Source organism: Sebastes fasciatus, chromosome 5, assembly GCF_043250625.1.
Source record: "Sebastes fasciatus isolate fSebFas1 chromosome 5, fSebFas1.pri, whole genome shotgun sequence".
In the NCBI taxonomy this organism is placed as follows: Eukaryota; Metazoa; Chordata; class Actinopteri; order Perciformes; family Sebastidae; genus Sebastes; species Sebastes fasciatus.
Window position 1 is genome coordinate 17,615,880 of NC_133799.1, and position 6,585 is coordinate 17,622,464.

The following is a 6,585-nucleotide window of genomic DNA, read 5'->3' on the forward strand; positions in this document are numbered from 1 at the left end:
TGTCTCTCTCTCTCAGTGAAAGGTCTGTTTTCAGGCCCTGCGGCATTAGTAACTGATGTGCTTGCATGAGACTGTGCTGTTCATTTCATGGGCTATCACTTTTTAAATTGGTGAATGCCTTCTTCATGGTTGATTAGTAATTCATGCGGAGCTAATTAAGAGGCATAATAAGAGAAAGACTGGTGACGTGCCTCCAACCAAAATAGGAAAACGGTTTTACCCCGGACTGTAAACAGATGTGATTGATCGTAGCGGTGCGTTGCCCATAAAAGACGTTTACGCTCCTCTGAATCCGTCATCTTGGAACCAGACACCCATATCTTCTTTTCTTTTTTTCCTAATCTTAGAGCATCTTTCCAGAAAGTTGCCTTAAAGGAGACATATCATGCTCATTTCCAGGTTCATTCTTGTTTTTAGGGTTTCTACTAGAACATGTTTACATGCTTTAATGTTCAAAGGACACTTTATTTTTATATATACAGTATATATATATATATATATATATATATATATATATATATATATATATATATATACCTGTATTCACCCTCTGTCTGAAACGCTCTGTTTTAGCGCCTGTCTCTTTAAGACTTCCTCCCGAAAAAGACCAGTCTGCTCTGATTGGCTTACAAGAAAATATTCTCCACCTTTGCAAAGGTAGTCTTCAAGCTGTGGGCGATATATTCTAATGAGCCTGCATGTGACATAGGAAGGGGAGCCACATCTGAATGGCTTGTTGAATCACATGTTTTCTTATCTAGGCAGCCCACAAAAAACTGACTGGGTTGTCTTATTTCAGTTTGTGAGTTGGTAGCATAGACTTTATATAACAAGTGGACATAGTCACCGAGACGTTTGGTTCTTGGACTGTTTTGAGGCCTCGATTTTGGCTTTTTGGTCATCGCCATCTTAGTTTGTTGCAACCAGAAGTGACACGAGAGGCTGGAGCTAAGTACAACCGAGCGCTGAATAAGATATTTTTAGGCGACCAAAATGTTACAATTAACTTTCATGAACTGAGAACACACTGTGAAAGGGTTAAAATTGTAAGACGAAAACACGGACAACTCCCAGACCAGACAACGCCGCGGTAGCAACCTGTCAATCACAAGGTAGCCATGCCCTAAAGCATACCCTGCTTTATGGTCTATTTGACTCTAAATTGGACCATAATTTACTTAATGAACATCATGCTGTATTGAAGAAGACTTGTAACTAGCAATTGAGACCATAAACTCAGCCGCCTGCTGGCTTGTAGAAAGAACGCAGGTTTAAGGCACTTCCGCATTGGCTTCACTTTTCAGACCCAGAGGTGTCCCACTGTTTGGTAGGAACTCCACATACCCAAATGTATGTGATCAAGCACTGAAAAAGTGAGTTTTTCATGATCTGTTCCCTTTAACGATCCCTCCATCCCGGCTGTCTAATGCCTGGCGTCGTCATTTTGCTGGGTCTGTCGTCTGTATGCTGCTGCTCAGTCTGGCGCTCGCCCCTGCCAACCATCATCACACACACACCTGGACCAGCATCTGTCCGTCCTGCAGATTGGCAGAGGTGCTGCCTTTAGATTGACTGTCTACGTGCCGTTAAGTTAATGTACACACCTCCGAACACCGCAGACATTTTTCACCTAAATTGCAAGATCTCATCTTGTTCTTTTTCCTCTCACTATATTTGCCTGTCGCATATATTTACATACGTGCACTGATGAGAGGCATTTAAGGGCTCATTTATTTTATCTGTCCGTCCATCTGTCCGTTTGTCAGTGGGAACTCTTTATGATTCCAGGCGCAACACTGCAATGATGACGTGTGTACCCGCAGTCTAATTCCATCATCAGCATCATTACTGCTATTATCCCATGTCTCCCTTTAATACAGGCTAATGGATGACCAATAAAGATAGATGAGCCTGGCAGTGTGGAGCTAATAGGCAGGACATGATGTCTGGCTTCTGTCCTGACGCTACTCTTTACCCATCCAACTGTCTCCATAGATAAAACATAGCAAAAATATTCATTCCTTCAACTTGAATGAATCACTGTATGTTCAGCTAATTAGCATACCAATAGTTTATAACGACTCAGGGTGGATATTTTGTGCTTGATTAACAATTAAAAAAAAAAAGAGCTGATTGGATTTATTAATTAAATAGCAGCTGTGCTTTTAATCCTCATAATGGTGAAAAGTCAACACACAACAATGGACACACAGCATTTAACTGACATTTAAAGTGTTATATTATATATCTATATTTTAATACAGTTTTGGATACTAGAAAGGTCATTTTAAATTTAACTGAAAGTGGTGCCAGCCACATGTTTATACTGTAGTCTTACAGTATATCCGAATCAGAATCAGAATGAGAATGCTGTTTATTGCCAGGTGTAAGAGGTATACACTAGGAATTTTCTTTGGCTTTGTTGGTGCAAGTCAAACAGTATAATAACAAAAGAATAGATAAAACGTTAGAATAAAATATAACTGTGTGTGTAGAAGTGGACGTAGTCACTGTGACATCCCCCATTGGTTTGTGGACTGCCGTTTTCAAGCCTGGAGTTCGGCATTTTGGCCGTCACCATCTTGGTTTTTGCAACCAGGAGTGACACGAGAGGGTGGAGCTAAGTACAACCGAACTCTGAATAAGACATTTTTATGTGACCAAAATATTACAATTAACTTTCATAAACTGAAAACACACTGTGAAAGGGTTAAAGTTCTGAGACGAAAAACTCTCAAACCGGACAACACCGTGGTAGCGACCTGTCAATCACAAGGTAGCCACGCCCTAAAGCATACCCTGCTTTATGGTCTATTGGACTCTAAATGGAACCATAATTTACTAAATTAACATCATGTTGTACTGAACAAGACTTGAAACTAGTGATTGAGACAATAAACTCATGTTTACAATGTTTACTGAGGTAATAGGAATGCAAGTTTAAGGGACTTCTGCATTGGCTTCACTTTTCAGACCCGGAGTTAGCAATCAGATAGATATCAGTCAAGCACTGTCTTTACACACCTGAATGGTCTTGAGAAGAAGTCTAACTTGGCAAAAGTGAAAACATCTGTGTGGCTGGACCATGGGTGTGTAAATACCTTTACTAAACCAATAATAAATGATATCCCCTTGTTGCAAGCTGATCATATTTGAGATAATCAAGAAGATATAACAATATTGTATGTAACTACTGGCATAGATGCCACAGTGACCATTTATATGTAGCCTACAGTCCATATATCAAATTGTACACCTTCTATATATTACACTGAATAGGTGAACAGAACAGTGTGTTCATTCAAGCACTGTGACCTGGTTGAAGCCGAACAAGAGAGCTCAGCGGTGCAGCGGAGCGACGTAGCATGAAATAATTACAGTGAGCGAAAGGGAGTACACGGGTTAAGTTGTGAGACTTTTGGTGCGTGAAAATAGTTCTCACAGAGAGTGACGTGATGTACAGTACCTTATAAAGACTAGTTCAGAAATTTAAAAAAAGTATTTTTAGGGTGTTTTTACACTTGGTCCCTTATAGTCTTCCAAACAAACTCAATGTGAAAACACCTTAAGTAGAGCAACTGTGAAAATCACATTTAGCATAAATAAGAATTTGTATTAGCAATGGTGTTACAGTCAGTTTTGTAAATTGTGCTATCGGGAATAACAACACATAATACATAATACAATAGCAATACAGGTAATAATTAAATGGATATAATAGACTGTTACACTACCACTTCATTGGGAGTTGATCAGAAAAATGTATATTTCATCATGGAAATTACATCATCACATTCAGAAATTAATTTGGTTGAACTCAACTTTTATTGTCTCCAGGAAAAAGTTGTTTAAATTTAGCTTGAACTTTCAGGAGTAACACCGTGCAAGACTTCCCCTTTAAACACTGGCCACTTCAAAGACAGAAAGCTCCAGAAACTGAACAGCCTTATGTTGACAAGCCCAGCCTTGAGGACAGGAGAGCCATTGAACAGAAGTTTAGATTAGCAGTAATCCTCTGTTCGACTTGTTGAGAAGCTGCTCAAATCTCTTGTCCATCACTCTGTTATAGTTTGTGGAACTCTGCCAAAGTGTCAGTGTGTAGGTGTATAGGAAATAACCGTGGTGCAGCCTAAGAAACTCTAATGATGCTATTTATTTAAAAAAAAAATTGTAAAAAATAACTTGACAGTTCAAGTTAGTGCTTCTTCACTGAAAAGTGAAAAAGCAAAGCTGGCAGATGTATCCACTCCCTTGTATTGAAAACAGCCTAAAATACTGCACCAATAACTGACATGAAAATGACTGGCATTATGTTCTCAGAGTTATTGTGATCACTTTGTTTGTTTGTTTTTAAATTCTCTTGTATACATCTAACAGACTCTGGAAGCGGTCACACAGCACGGTGAACAAACATCACGGGGAAGCTGGCATTTGAAACAGGCATAATCATAACTAACTAAATGCCTGAAACTGAAACGAAAATATCAGAGAAGAAAAAAAAAAGCCTCTATATAGTTCTGCATCAGTTACTTTTCAATTACGGCAGCCGAAGCAGAACGGAATTGTTAGTGTCATTTATCGACTGTGGTGCTCTCCATTAGAGTAACAACTGAGAGAAATCCATCCTGTGTTTATAACCACCTGGCTGTCTTACAATAACAAAGAGTTCATTTCTGTCAGGTGGCCTTAAGTCTTTCTGTTGTGATACAAGGAGCAGATGAGAAGTGTACAGCCGGAAACACATGAAAGCACACAGAGACCAATGAAATCTGACCAGGCAGGTAATCATCTTGGTGGCTTTTCTCACTGTTGTTCCCTGAGACAATTCCCTTCAGAAGACAGAGTGAGAAGTAATCGGTGTTTAAATTGCTCAAAAGGTAATGAGCCAGGACGTCTGAAATGTCCTGCTTAATCACATAAAGGTCCCATATTGTAAAAAGTGAGATTTTCACGTCTTTTATATTATAAAGCAGGTTTAAGTGCTTTATAAATATTGTTAAACTATCAAAACCCTCAATATACGGAGAAATACACACAGCTCGTATTCAGAAATTGTGCATTTGAAACAAGCCGATTTCTGTCCATTTGTGATGTCACAAATATACAATATTTAGACTATTACACGGTTTTAAACGTAAACATTCGAAATGTGTTCCAGTGTATTGCTGGTTGCAGTGTAATGGTAATGACATCAGCTGACAATAAGTAAACAAACTGTTGCCAGGCAATGTAATCCTGTTGCAATTCCGTTAAAATGCACTAAAACGGAGGATTTCAGACAGGAGGGTAAATACAGGTATATTCAAGCAGACAGTGTGAGGAAAATAAAGTTTTTTTTTAACATTACAGCATGTAAACATGTTCTAGTAGAAACACAAAATACATGTATGAACCTGGAAATGAGCATGATATGGGACCTTTAAAACAATGCTTGAAATATTTTACAAAAATTGAGAGAAATTAAAAAAGCTTTTTAATATTACGTCTTGTGAAGGGCTCATTGCATGGCTGGAAAAAAGTACAAAATGCAAGTCTTCCTCAAAAATAATCCAAGGCACACTGTAGTGTTTGAACAAAATTAAAATGCCTTTATTTTACATGGTAATGATTGTTTAAAATGACCAACGAGTTGCAACCAACATAGGTCATCATCAGGGTCACTGTGAGCATTCAGCAGTAGCTTGCACACCTATATTGTGTTATACTAATCAGTAGAGTGGGAGGGTGGTTCTCCATCAACGAGCAAGCCTATTGGTGGAAAAACAAGGAATAATAATAATATTAATATTACATCTACACTACAATTGCAAGGAAAATAGTTTTCAAATGTTTATGACACAAATAAATCAAAAATAGTTTTTTAAATACTTCAGTATCTGGCCATCTCTTGAAGAAGTTAATGTCATGTTTATATACAGGTATATTCAAGCAGACAGTGTGAGGAAAATAATGCTTTTTTTTAAACATTACAGCATGTAAACATGTTCTAGTAGAAACCCAAAGTACATGTATGAACCTGAAAAAGAGCACGATATGGGACCTTTAAACAATGCTTGAAATATTTTACAAAAATTGAGAGAAATTAAAAAAGCTTTTTAATATTATATCTAGATAGATAGATAGATAGATAGATAGATAGTAACTTTATTGATCCCGAGGGAAATTCAAGTTTCCAGCATCACAGTTCCATAGTGCAAAATATGTTAGTAAAAAGGCAGTAAAAAAGTTAGTAGTGCAAAGTACAAAAAAATACACCAGATATAAAAATACAAGGAGATGTGCAGGGTAACATCTGTGATACACAACTATTAAAAAAGTGAATATAGTGCAGAAGAGACTGTTAAAAATTAATATAGTGCATGTAGCTTAGTCTATGAACGTGCACTGTGTGCATTATTATCTACACTACAATTGCAAGGAAAAATAGTGTTTCAAATGTTTATGACACAAATAAATCAAAAATGTTTTTAAATCAGTATCTGCCCATCTCTTGAAGAAGTTAATGTCATGTCTATTACTCATGCCTTGATGATCTACCCTGGTGATGACCTTTAAAACTTGAAATATTTTACAAAAATTGAAAAA

General features: G+C 37.4%; 1 protein-coding gene across 1 annotated transcript in view; it reads left to right on the plus strand.

Annotated features, from left to right (window-relative positions):
• The window catches only part of agbl4 (AGBL carboxypeptidase 4), a 323,638-nt gene that overhangs the window by 231,425 nt on the left and 85,628 nt on the right, over positions 1-6,585 (plus strand). The gene's annotated exons all lie outside the window — the stretch shown is intronic.